The sequence below is a fragment of the Heliangelus exortis genome, chromosome 3 (genome assembly GCF_036169615.1).
Source record: "Heliangelus exortis chromosome 3, bHelExo1.hap1, whole genome shotgun sequence".
Classification (NCBI taxonomy): domain Eukaryota; kingdom Metazoa; phylum Chordata; class Aves; order Apodiformes; family Trochilidae; genus Heliangelus; species Heliangelus exortis.
This window is the reverse complement of record NC_092424.1, coordinates 69,739,605-69,753,757: the sequence shown is the minus strand read 5'-3', so window position 1 is coordinate 69,753,757 and position 14,153 is coordinate 69,739,605. Positions and strand designations below refer to the sequence as shown.

The window sequence follows — 14,153 nt, the reverse complement described above, 5'->3', positions numbered from 1 at the left end:
TCTAGGCTGCCATCATAATTTATTATATAGAGGAAGTTGTATTGGGGTTATGTCATGCTGGGATTGTCTAGAATAAATGTTTCTTAAACTATGAAGTCACTGTTTTAATAGTAATAATGTGTATGAGCTCTGCTTGTCTATTGAAGCTTCCTCTCTGGCAGTCAAACATCTTCCCAGTCTCTAGTCCAAAACAATGTTCTTACCTCTCTGCCAAATGCAGTAATTTTCTAAGGAACATTTAGCATACTTCCCTTGTTTTTGCCTTATGGCATTGTAGATTTGCCACTTGTCCTTTATTTCTAGGTGCTGTCTGTGTTAATCAAATGGGTGATACTAAGCAGCCATCAGCTATTTAGGTGCAACATTTGCTTGCTTCATGTCCATCATACTGTTTCAGATGCCAAGAAATGTTTTAAGCTGAATGCAGATATCTCATTGAAGTGACAGTGAACCAGATGGATGTAGGTTTCTAGATGTGCATTGCTTACAGGAGGAAGACAATTTTTCAGATGCCTCCATGTGTTTTTATAGGGCCTTTGCAATGGAGACAAAAGTTGGGGGAGTTCCTTATATACCTGAGGTCTGTGCACTTCAAACCTGCATCTCACAAGGAGAAAGCAGAGCACCTCCCACCAGTATTCATTACATCTCTCCTGGAAGATGACAGCTGTGTTGACAGGTAGATTGAACATTTTTGTGTGTTTCACAGGGCATAATCACTTTAGATTGGATGGAATCAAGCCTTTAGTCTGCTTAAGTTCACATATAAGCTACAAAAACTGTATGTGTAAAATAGATAATATTACTCAGGCTGAAAATGCAAAATGTAAAACGCTGCCTGATTTGTTTCCTTTTTCTGTATGGAGTCTGGGATTGAATAATGCTAATTTTAAAGTGTTGGGCAGTAAATGTGACAAGAATTTGAGCTTTTGTGGAACACTGGCAATTTTAGAACTTAAGTGCATTTGCTTTCAAAATGAGGGATTCCTGTTGGGGCTAGCCTGAAAATATTGCCTGAAACTCCACGGGTAGTGGAGTAGTTATGCACACAGAGTCCTGTTTGTGTGTGTGTCTTTGTGGGTCTTTTAGATCAAGGTTGATGAGGAAGAAAAGAAATAACCTGTGAATTCTCATAAGAGATTCAGGGATGGCATCCTGTCCATCCTTCTCTATGGCTAACAGGGGCAGTAGGGCTCCTTTCTGACCCATACATACACCACCTGCAGTCCCATGCTGTTGTTTGCATCCTATTTGCAGAGATACACTCTAGGCTGCTGTGAAAATTGGGTTGTTCCAAACAAATTTAGCAATTGCAAGCAACCTGGAATGAAACTTCAGCTGCTAATTGAATTGGGGCAGTGATGGATGTCAGAGCCCAGAACAGCAGCACAAAAAAACCTTTAGGAACTAATTCTTGAAACAAGGCATGATTAAACTGAACAAGCAATTTTTCACTGATTTAGACCAACCTCATCTAGGATGAACTAGATGAGTCATCGTGAAGTAAACCACAAAACATCACAAAAACATGCTCTTTTTGTTACCAAACTACTTCTGAAAACTCAAGCCATGTCCTAATATCACTAAATTAGGGCCTAGACTGACCAATTCCTTATGTGTTGTAAATTCAAAAGGAGAAATAAATGAAAAGTATTTCTTCTGCTATCACTATTTTCCTTTCCTCCACAGTTTGGCTTCTTTTTGTGTCATACTGCATGTTTATAGATAATTCTACTTTTGTTGCAGATACATTCCATGAAGTTTACCACTAATCATTCAAGAAATCAGCTTAGGTCCCATACAAGGGATGATGATATGCAGGTGAATGATTTAAATTGCAGAAAAAAAAAAAAAAAAGTGTATTACCTTATTAATTATTTGCTAGAGTATGTAAGGGTGTCAATCATATGTTTATTAGTATTAGACACTATAAACTTCTCAACCGTTTTTCTTTGAGTAACAATATGATTCAGTCTACTGTTTTATAATTAACCTCATAAAATTGCACTGAATACCCAGTTGGCCTAATCCAGGAACCTACTCCTTTCCCACCGTTTGCGCTTACCTGTGCTGTCTGGCACCACCCTGCTCTACAGAGTAGGGTTGAGAATACAGGTCACTAAATGTAAATGAAAGAAATGTGATTGTCCTTGTGTGTCCTTCATCTCTGTATTTAGTCATATTTCAGTGATAACATATTTAAATATGATAGAATGTGCTCCCTTATCCCTCCTTTTATTAAATTCAGCTGCTGAAGTCCTACAAGACAGAGAGCAATGTTTGTAAAGTAACCTGTCTTTTAAATAGCAGGGGAAATGAATAACACGTTGTTTTCCTTCTCCTTAGTTCTTGTGTCCATCTGGAATAAGGAACATGCAACTTATCCTGGCCTGTCAGATCCTTCCAAAAATGTCCTTTTGGTAGCTGTTCCTTTTGTCACTTGCTCCAGCACCCCCATATCCTACATATAAAATTAGCATCATCTTCTTCCTCACATTGCACTAGTAATAATGGGGTTTGTTAGACTCAGCCCAAAGGGGGCATCTGATAATTCTGCTTATAATTAATTGGATGCCAGTCCTGCACAACACTTGCAACAGCATCACTGGTGACTCAGGAATTACAGTGATTGTGTATTGCATATGACATAAAAACAAATGGTGTCACATCAGTTATTTATTTGAATTCTATTAGTTGCTGAGTGACGAGGCATGGCTAAAATATACCTCAAAAGAGAACTAAAAGGCTGGACATTAATTCGATTCAAAAGGCAAAATCTTATAGCCTGTGGTATGCACTAAGGTTAGCAGTCACAACCTGACCTTGAAATACACATTCTTCTGATATGGTGAAACCATCAGGTCCTGCCACTTTCATTTGTCCTGTCTTTTGAAAACAGAACTGTGGTCAGCACCATTTGCAATAGGAAACACTCAGCTTAATACCATAATGTTGTTTCAAAAGCTACCTGCCAGAGTCACCAAGCCATTACTTTTCCTTATCTTGTGTTTGGCTGGGTTTTTTTCATCCTGTGTTCAATAGGTGGTACTCAGGAGATGCTCTTGCTTCATGCCTGCTCAGTTGTTGTAGGGCTGTGTTATAGCAAATTTGTTACACATCTGTTGTGTCTCTTCCAGAGACAGCTGCATTATGGTGATGAAATGAGTGATGTCATGTGCAGTTTTGAATTCATAAGCAAACAGAGACTCCTTAGGGCTTGTCTTTCCTTTTCTATGCTTATACTGACATTGTTTTCCCATGTTCCTTAGGACACCTCATCCATCCCCTTCAGTCCTCTCTTAGGTGCCCATGGCTCCCCTTGCTCAGCCCCTTGCCCCCAGGCAATAGCCTCAGCTCGTGCCTGTGTACTGGAAGTGCCTATTTTCTGCTCTCTAACAGGTCTAAAAGTACTGTGTTTTGTGGCAGGCTCGTGGCTGTGGATGTGCTGACTACCTGGCTCTGACAACATTGGGAACCCAGCTGGCCTCTGCCTCCTGGGAGCTGAGCAAGCCAAGCAAAATGGCTGGGGATCAACCTCTCCTTGCCTTTTCCTTCAGCAGGGGCTTCTCCTCAGCAGCTGAATGCTGATTTTGGAAAACTGGAACAAGCTTTGTACTCCTGAGACCTCTGTTCTTATGTCAAATGTATTTAAACTTAGTCAGAGGGCTGAAAAATGCTTAGAGATGGGTTGAACCAGCTAAGGGAATGAGGCTGAAATGTTTCCTGTGTGACACCAGTTTCTTTCTGAGTTTAAAAAAGAAAAACAGCTGTTATCATGACTTCCCATTGTCTCATTTTGGGTCACTCAGAGCTGCAGTGTGGGGAGGGGAGGGGAAAGATGCCTCATGCAGCTGTGACTTGCAAGTTTCTGAGCATGAATTGCTGTTCCCTAGAGCAGTGTCCTATACACTGGAGGTGAATGTAAGGAAGGTCCTACAGCCAACACTCACTGCAGAGTGAGTGCTGCTCCAGGACAAATTTATTTTACTGCTGTGTGGTTTGCATCCTGCCCCAGCAGAAGCAGGACAGGGATTCTGCACCATACAGCTGAGATCCACCGGCCCAAACAAACTGATATCCTTACAGCCTGCCAGAAAAAAGACTCAGTCAGAGCTGCCTGTGTGTTGCTGAGCAGGAACACTCTGCATCTCTGGTCTTGTGCAGCTTTTGGCAGCACATGGGGCTGGTCCCACGGAGCTGCTGCACTCTGTAGCCATTTGGTGGGCACCCAGAGTACCCCCTCCCAGGGCTGTCCGTGATCTTGTTCGTTCATCCCAGAGCCTGGTTTCTATTCCTTCTCACAAGGAATTCGGAGATTCCCTGTCTGGGTTTCTAATCAGATCCTGCAGCACTGAAGTCCTCAGTGAAACTGAGACACCTTGGCTTCTTTCCCAAATCTGTCCTCTGCACTGCCATACAAAGGGCTGGTGTTGTGTGTCTCTGCTGATAACCCTTAGTAGTCTTACTCTGGAAATAGATCTTCATCCCTCAGTTGAAAAGGATTGATCTTCCAAACATTTGGAGCTCTTTTACTGTCTAAATGCTAAATGGTTTCTTTTCCATAGAATGGCAGCGACTGTATTTTTCATTTTCAGATCTCTCCTCTGCAAATTATTTAGTGGCTGCTGCGTCCCTTCTGGATCAGTTTTGGCTGATTTACAGTCAGTGGATATTAGCTAACTAACCAAACTCACACTCAGAGGACAATTAACACAACCAACAGAGGCAGTGGTAACGAGATCATGCATCAGTTACTCCAGTGTAACATGTAAAATTGAAAAACTCTTGTGTAACCTCCTTAGATAGGAAAGGGAGGTGGCTGCAGGATGTCACAGTCTGTGTCTGCACTGAGGGACCCACCAGTGCCATGGATGCTATGGGTACCCACCTGACACAGGCCAAGGTCTGTGGTGTCTCCTTTCAGCCCATGTGAAGGAGAGATGCTTGCATGATGTCAAGGGAGCTGCAGGCTTTGCAACACCCCCCACGGTCTTGTTGGTCGATTGCCAAGATTCATGGGCTGTGTCATGAAGTGCACAAGCTTAACCAGCTCAGTCTCACCACCATGCAACAAAACCTCATGCAGACCAGCCTGTTTGATGCTGGTCTGGGACCTCTACAGTGGCCTGCTCCAATGTGTGTGTAACCTCAGTGCCCAACCTTTCTATACCGTGTTTATAGTCTGAAATATTTCTCAGGAACAAAGACACTGCTCGTATCTGCCCATTGACTTCTAAGGCAGTTGCTGACCACTGTTTTTTAAATGTATCTCGTACATTCCTTGTGCTCAGCCAAACAGGAAAAATTTTTCTCTGAGCAATGAGTCACTTTTTTACCACAACAGAGCAAAGGTGTTCTTGGTAGATCCATCTGCAAGTTGGCATTAGCCCAAGCCAAGTTAGTACTCAGGTAGAAGAAGGAACTAAACTTGCAAGACATGGCTTCTTTTTCCCCTTTGGGTTTTCCCCTTTCCTGCTATAAACAAAAGACAATAGCTCTCCTTGGTTTGCAGGGGCATTAGTATGCTTTTTTTAGCTCCCTTGGACTTCAGAGTGCCTGTGCTGTTTGAAACATGACTTCAAGAACCTGGAAAAGCACCACTTGTTCCTGCTTGAAAATTTGAATTATTTTTATTTAAGAATGCAGAAATTTCTGAGGTTCCTCCATACCAGAAGCCACTGGTACTTAAATAGGAGGTGTGGGGGATGACTGAAGAGTGTAGTTTTTTGTTTTCATGGGGAGGCAAACTGACTTTCCAGACAAGTGATCTATATATACAATTATTTGCACATATTTGAAAATGTGAATATCTGGGAATATTCATATTTTATTTGCAGCTGATTGAATGTCAAGAATGCTATCTAATTTATAAATTGGGTAATGCCTCTGAGCCTGCTGCTGCTACAGTTTCATTATGCCCGTGCTCAATGCAAAGTAGTTTTTCCTGTGACTTTCAATGATCCCAGTGAATTATTATATCATAAACTCAGGGCAAATGAAACCACACAGAATTGCAAATCTGCATTGATTTAGTAGGAAGAGCTGCCAGTCTTTATGTGAGAAAGCACAGAATGGATATTAATGATATTTTAGGAAGGAAATATAACTCTAAGAAGTTGGACCAGTTCAGCAAGTGGAAGATTGAGTGTCTGGGACTGAAATAGAGGATTATCTCCTGCAAGCAACCACACTGGCCACTTCATTTTCTCCTGGGCATTCTCCAGGCTTCCTCTGTACCATTAAAAGGTAATTGTTACAGACTGGCCAAGCCCCTCCACTGGGCAGAGGTTGTTCTGGCACACATATGAAACCCCAGCACTACCTCCTTTACACTGTGCCAGGCCTCAGATGTGATAAAACACAGCAATGGGCTCTCAATTGTAAGAGCACACTGCCAGACACCCTGTTCCTTGGTGTGAATTGCAGGTCTGGGCTGTGTGGTTGTCTCACCATACCCAGCTGATGGGACTCTGGCTTCACAGCAAACCCCCTGGAGATGTTGATTCCAGAGGAAATCCAGGTACCGCACAGGAGTCTTTAAGCATCAGCAAGTTTACTGCTGAAAACAGTGAAAAATTATGACAAATAATAACCAGGACAGAATAAGGCCATTAAATATGACTTTGCTCCTCCTGTAGAACTTGTATGGTGCTTGTATGCCCACTTCCTAGCTCCTCAGCCTCTTTTCCTGGCTTTTGCATGGGGAAATGTACTAAATGGGTACTGGCAGGACACAGTCAGAGCAGTGCTTTGCAAAATATAGTGCTGATCAGCTGGAAGTCAAATGCTGAAAACTCTGTGCTAATTGAGCTACCTGTTATTTGAAGGTATACATAAAAAAGTTATTCAACATGGCCAGCTTAGCACAGGCAGCTTCACAGTTCCCATTACTACCTTAGTGCCAGTACGAGGAGTAATGTTATTTAAAAAAAAAAAATTGTCACTGTTTCTTTCACCATTAATTTCACTTGCACTGAAATTAAAAATCAGTAGATGGAGAGACTTTCCCCAGAGCTCATCTCATCTCTGGTAGTGATCCACAAGACCCAGTGTGTTGTACCTGTTGTGCATAAAGAATCTGTTAAATAAATGTTGCTGGAGAAGCTGTGTCTGAACAAGCTATTTGGGTGATTCAGCAGAAGTTTATGAGTTTACCTTTTGAGAGGTGACTCTTCTCAGCTCCTATACTTTTTTCCCCTCATTAGGCCTCCAGAAACTTCAGTATCCATTCAGATGGAAGACATGGGGACCCCAAGATAGGATGCTGAACATTTTCACTGTGCAGCAGGCTCAGCATTTTTGAGAGGGACTCTTGGGTTTTGACACGTAGGCAAATGGTAACTTTGAGCTGGTGTTGTCCTTACTCTGTGTTTACTTTAGGGAGAAATGTGAGCCAGTGGCAGGTGTGGAAACCCCAGAGGAGGCAAGGAGGCTGGGACATGGTCAGGCACGTGCAGGTGGTGGGCTGTGCTCACCAGCCATGGTGGAAGACTCAGGTGAACCTTCTTCCACTGTGCCATATCCCTGTGGTGATGTCCCATGGGCAGAGCTGCAAGGCTTGTGATGGAGAGGTGTGTGGAAAAGAGCAGCACGTGAGGAGCTAAAGATTGTTGATGCTAACAGTGTTGTAGCTCCTGAGCTATCTTCATCCTAGGCAAGGAGGTAAATTCTGACTGAAGTTGTGCTGATAGGTGCAGAACTGTTCTAGGCTTTTACATATGAAGCATCCAACAGTCATCAGATGATTTAATACCACAGGTTTTATTTTTCCAGCAGGTTTTTTATTTTCCGTTTTAGGAGAAGACATGAGAGTTATAAGAACAGTAATTGGAAAGATACCCTGATGGGTGTAGATTTCACTTTTTGCAAATTCCTCTTCATCCATTGACTAAAGGTGAGAACATGGATCCTGTATTAAACTGCTTGTGATTCTGCATCTTGTGCTGAATATATTACACATTAGGCATGGCCTTTAAGAATTTACCAGATAGTAAAATCAAATGCCTTCTACAAAAAACCCTTAATGGCTATTCTGTTTTTTAAATAGTCAGCATAAATCATTTAGTTTAATGCACTCATAAGCTTCTTTCCTACTCAGTAGGCTATATGAGTGTATGAGGAAATAACTGCTAGCTGCAGACTCTTTTAGGTAATATTACAGAATTTTTGAATGAAATTATATGAATCAGACTTAAATAAAATAACTCTGAATTTATTTGCAATACTGTTTTAACTGTCTACTGGGTCTGACATACTGGTTGAAATCTTTCTTGATGTTTATCCTCTTTAAAGATTTAGAATTTCATAGGTTAGATATTTATAATACACTACATAATCTGTAGGGGTTTAAAAATTGTATTAATAGAAAATGTTACCAGTGCTTTGGCTTTGTTCGATTCACAGTACATGGAAGTCTTCTATGATACTAAGAAGAAACTATTGTCTCATTATAGGATGAAGTTCTGAAACTCAAGAGACATTATTGTTGCATGTTGTTATAAGTAAGTATGTCTATACATAAGTAAGATACAGGTGTTTATTATGTGTCCAACATGTGTTAATATAGATCTATATTAGTAGATCTATATGTTATGTTACGTTAATATAACTCTAGTATAGACATTTCCATACAACCTTGTTTTAAACACAGTTCTTGCTCTGAGTGCATCTTTTTCATGTGATAATATGAATGTATGGAGTTTCTATTCAAAATATTGTGAATATATATTATGAATATACTTGTGAGCCATTTTGCAAGATGAGGAAAAGAACATTTTCAGTGGTTCAGTGGCAATACAAGCCATGTGGCTGGGTAAGTAGGAAATATACCACTTGGTTTCTTCATGAGGAGAAAGGATTGATTATGGGATGCTAAGTAGAGGCACACACCACCAGCACCACCTTTTTGGTATTTCAGCAGAATTATCTGATAAACATAGTTGATGTGAGCAATAAACTGTAGTGGGAATAATGTGCAGTAGGTCAGAGAATGAAAGAGTGTGGGGTACTATTCTGTGAATTCAATCTAGTTTGTAAGACAACTTGGGAGAAAGCAGAGGTGCTTTCCAAACAGAGTTGGACTTGATTTTATCTGTGTTCAGATGACAATGCTCAGCATTTTATATTTTTTATTCTTAGATAATTTTGTGTTTCTGGGTCCTTTGTCTTGCACACAATATCATGAAATTGAGCACACAATAAAGAAGGGGGGGAAAATAAGGAAACAGCCTATTTCCTGTCTATTTTCCCTGAGAAACTGGCTGTACTTGATATTCTGCCCTGGACTAGTTTATGCATTACCTTTCTACTGGAGTGTGTAGCCTGTTATGAACTCACCTTAAGAGCTCTGTGTTCCAGATCCTTTCTGTCAAAAGCCTGGGCAAGAACCCAGCATATGGCCAGCAGCCAGGTATCTCCTCTCCTCTTATGCAAGGTGCATCCAAGCAGCCTTGGGAAGGAGCCTGGCAAGGTGCAAGGAGGGCATGTTTTGCAAATACAACCCAGGAGCAGCTTACCATATCTGTAGGTAAGGGCAGGTGGATGGGTTTGGAGACAGTCAGGGACTGGAGTGGAGTTTCAGCATCTGACTCAGGGTCACGCTCTCTAATTCCCAGTTCTGCAACTCTCTCATCATATCCCTTAGCTCCTTCCTGATTCTGTTTACTCACTGTAATTCAAGCATCAATAGCTACAACAAAGCCATTGCTATATTAACTTAGAGATATTTCTGAGGTAATGCAAAGACATCTCTGTGAAGAAAAGCATTAAATCTAAAATTTAGCTTGGTTCTTAAATGCCACTTTCACAATTTTTGTCCTGCCAGTTGTCACAGCACAGAAGAATCCTGGCTTCTAAAATTCTGCTGTAGAAGATGCCAAAGATGTTCATATAGAATGATATTAAGCTCAACAAAGGTAGAGCTTATCTACAGATGACACCCTGCAAACACTACGTGTTTTAATTGTACCTTTTTTAGGCTGAATCAGAATGTGTCCCAGCATGCCCTGAGGGGTCACCTCACTGTGTACTACAATAGCCTAAAGAAGCCTCTTAGATGACTTCCCCATCATCAGAGACATGTACTTCGTAATTGGACTAGCACAAGGGGAAAATGAGGAATAAGACTTAGAGAAAAACCTTGCAGCTGATCCCAGGTTTGTATCATGTTTGTAAGTGTCTTCCTTGGGGCCAGAGTCCTCATTCAGTGCATTTTACTAAATAAGGTGAATACATGTTTGCAAGGGAAATGATTGCCCCGAGCAATGTGTTCTGTCAGTCTTCAGGCACTTTTGATGGATGGAGAATGTGCACAGTCAGAGTTGCCTCTAAAGCTGGCATACAAAAAACAAAACAAAACAAAACAAAACAAAACAAAACAAAAAAAAAAGGAAAACTTTAGAAATGAGCTTGCTTCTAATCCCAAAGCTCCACAAAGCGAGAAACAAATGGATAATTTCATTTTCAGAATGTAAATATTCTGCTTTAATGATTGAGCCTAGGTAGTGGGGGTTGTCTTACCCTTTAAATTTTATTTATTTAATATTTTAACAAAACCTGTTAATAAGTTGCAGGCATGTGACTTGAAGGAAGTTAAGAAAGGGGAGGCAGAGTACACAACAGGCTGGGGAATGACCCTGTATCAGGTGCTCCTTTCATAAAGGACATTTTTTTGGCCATGTCACAAGGCTCTCCTTCCTCAAAACCTGTGGCTAGCAAGGCAAGCACTTCTGCTGACTCTCTGTGAGTTTCTTAACTCCCAATGTTGCCACCAGCAGGCAGATGGTTTTAGATGTGAAAGCAGTCACCCAGCACATTGGTTTTGCTCTTACTCACCTTGTTCCCCAGTAACAGAGCAGCTCAGCTGCAAACACAAAAAACCCCAAACCCACCTATTAAGGTTCAGGCAAAAGCTTTATTTCCAATAGCAAAGGTCAGGAGTGTGGTTATAAACTCAACAAATCATAAAATGTGATGCCAGGGAAGGTGATCATCACCCTTCTCTGTTGTTTAACTGCATGCCAGCTGCAGGCTTGTGGAGCTACACAGGTCATGGGCCAGCTCTTATCTTGCTGTTAGTTTCTGCAGAGTATCACTGTCACAGGACCCTGGCATGGGCCATTTTTCTTCCTTTATATACCTATATTTATTGGGTGTTTTCTAAGGCACTGTATTTTATGCTGGTGTCTTACCTGAGGCACAAGTATATAAGCCTGAGAAGCTTTTAAGCTCTATAGTATTTTGCATATTATCATAAAAAGTTGCACATGTGCCATTCATAAGACATTTGCTCTTAGCTTTAGAAGGAGCTTTCTCTGGACACAGCAACAGAAGAAATAATAGTAATCCTAGAGCAAAATATTTTTGTAGGCTTATGCTTCAAGCTCAAGTTACCCTCCACCCCAGCTTCTTTCAGTCTGGCTGTGGGTTTCACTGTGTCCATCTTCTGCCCTTAATTCTCTTGGGAGCTAGGAACAGTGGTTACTTGTGGTAGCAACTAGTTTGCCATCCTAGTTTATGAGCAAGGACTGAATCAAAGATGATTGATTTGCACAGAGGAGCTGAGTTCCACTGCAGAACCCGTACTGCTGCAGTTCATGCTATGCACTACCTTGGTGTCACGGAGATGTGGAGCAAAGAATAAAGCCCTGGTGCATTTCAGGGGTATCCATCCCGTGACAGAGAAGGTCTTGCAGAGCATTGACCTTGTCGGGATATTCAACAAACAGATCAGCAAGTCCTAACATTGTGCACCCAGTTCAGATACTGGCGTGTGGCTTTTTGATTTGTCTGCCAAGAGCAAATCCTTATCCACCAGAGGGAGGCAGATAGGAGGGTGTTTGGAGGGGATCAGGCCACCCCAGCACCCCCTTCTCACCTGTGCTGACCTGCCCCTGGCATTCATAGCAGAAAGGGTGATGCAGGGTCCAGGTGAAAAGGCATTAAAAATGGCTCCTGCCCTTTCAGCCCCTCTGCCCCCTTTTTTTTGTCCCCACTTTATCAGTTATTACCAGTTAATGTTTCATTTTCTGTTGTTGTTTAATTGAAGATAAGAAGCATCTTGTAGACAGCAACTGTCAATTAATTATGATGAAAGCAGAAATTTAGCTTCCATCTTGCCTGCATTTGGAGGGTCATAGGAGGACATTAATTAAATTGCTTTCTTATCTTCTGAACTAATCTCGTTGCCTGCATTTGTGGCTGCCAAGTGCTTGGGGGGGTGAGCAGGTCCTGCCTTCCCCCTCCCTCCCTCCCTCTCTCTGAGAGGGACCTGCAGCTGGGTGGAAGAAAGGATGTTCATGGTGGATGGTGGAAGGTGACTGGTTACAGTGCAGGAAATATAGAGAGGAAAAAGGATAGGTGTGGAAAGAAACGGAAAAAAAATAGCATGGGTTGAAGAAGAAAAAAGGGGAGAAGAGTTTACCAGGAAGGAGCAAAAGAAATGAGAACAGAAATAGTTATAATGAAAAGCTTCCTGCAAATGTGTATATATATGTGTTTCCCTAAGCCTCTAAGTCATTAACATGAATGGGTAATGATAATTCATTAACAGGAATGGGGAAATGTTTGAGAATAGCCCACCTAACTTTAGACATCTGTATCTGACTGGGGTCCCCTGATGATCAGTAGGTACTTCAAAGAAATAACCCATTTCAGGCTCCTGCTTTAGCATGAGATGCATTGTGTCCTGTTCTTCCCTTCCCCCTGTTTTTTTGGTTTTTTTTTGTTCCACCATTTGGAATATGAAACTAGGTCACAGCTCTTAGCCACATGTTTGAAAAGTACTAGTCACCCTGTGAGCATGACATCATCTCTGGGAAGTTTTAGGGGGTTTTAGAATTCTTTCTACATAACATAGAAAATCTGTTTCATTTGGGACTAAACTATTTTAGCAGTTTCTTTGGAGATGGCACTACAAATGGTTCACGTCTTGCTGGGTAGGCAGCACCTGGGTTTCTCTGGATGCTGTGCCCTGTCCTCATTTTCTTTGCTGAAGAAGTTAGGTGCCACATCACAGCAGGGTGCTGCAGTGTGACGCTCCTTTGCAAACACAGCGACAGAGAAGCCACCACCCTTAACATGCTGCGGGGAGGTGGGGAAATACAGCATCTGAGAGCTGCCCACAGCCCTTGTTCTGCAAAGTCTGTAAAGATAAAGCACACCTGGGAAGCGTGTGTGCTTCTGCCTTTGGAGAGAACCCTGGCTGCTCTCTCCCCGCTGGTATCATTTACCTGTGTTGTAAAGTGGAGGAAATGGAAAGTATGAATACTAATCTCACCTTGAAAAGTGTCACTTGGCTGGTTTCCTCAGGTACAATTTGGTAAACAGGTGCTTATCATTCCTGTTCAGAAGTTAGAGGGCACAGCTGGTTAAACAAACCCTACCTAAATATAATTTCCATGCTTACAAGACAGGGTATTTAGCCCTTCCTTCCACCCAAACCAGAGGTCTACTTTTTTGCACTAAGCCTAGCTTTTTTTTTTTTTTTTTTTTTTTTTTTTTTTTTCAGAAAGAAGGAGAAAAAAAGATTAAAAGCCCTGCAAAACTTACTTCAGAACAGCTGAACTTAGTCTCCAAATTGAATTTGTACCTCTTATTTCAGAATGCACTAGCTGCATACTGTACTTCATTTACATGTATGTGAAGAAAAGAAATTACATGCATGTAAAAACAGGAAAATACATTATTCATGTAATAAATATTGTATTTTCTTATCTTCTGTCAAAAAGAAAGGTGAACTGCCTACTAGTAATTTCACATCATATTTTAAATAATGATATAGATTTTTATGCCAGTCTGCTCTTTTTCCCTGTCTCCTTTTCAGCCAGCAAAATCACATTCCTGGGGGAAGAGACCCTGAATGCCCTCCACACAGCAGCTCACATCCCTGCTTGAGATCAGATGCTTTAAGAAAGTTTATTTCAAATTTCTCTCAAATTCAGCAGGTTTTGGAGGTCAGACCTTTACTTTGTATTCTGCGCATCAAAACTAAGTTGTGTCATGGCTAAAATACACTTGCTTCAAATCTTAAAGGCAAATCCTATGTCCAAGTAACAGTTTTCTCAAAATTAAAAAAAAAAAAAAAAAAAAAAAAAGCTTAAAAAACTTTTCTCACTTCAGATCCTTCCATCCTCAGCCATGCTCTTTCTGTCTCC

General features: G+C 41.4%; 1 long non-coding RNA gene across 3 annotated transcripts in view; it reads left to right on the top strand.

Moving 5' to 3' along the window:
* The window catches only part of LOC139794912 (uncharacterized), a 28,813-nt gene that overhangs the window by 11,658 nt on the left and 3,002 nt on the right, over nucleotides 1–14,153 (top strand). The window contains exons 3-7 of one of the 3 annotated variants that reach the window (XR_011725313.1): nucleotides 7,798–7,894; nucleotides 8,454–8,501; nucleotides 9,358–9,526; nucleotides 9,977–10,154; nucleotides 13,823–13,952. This is a non-coding gene — a long non-coding RNA (uncharacterized lncRNA). The remainder of the gene's footprint in view (nucleotides 1–7,797; nucleotides 7,895–8,453; nucleotides 8,502–9,357; nucleotides 9,527–9,976; nucleotides 10,155–13,822; nucleotides 13,953–14,153) is intronic. The other 2 variants (XR_011725311.1, XR_011725312.1) reach the window with 2 other exon arrangements.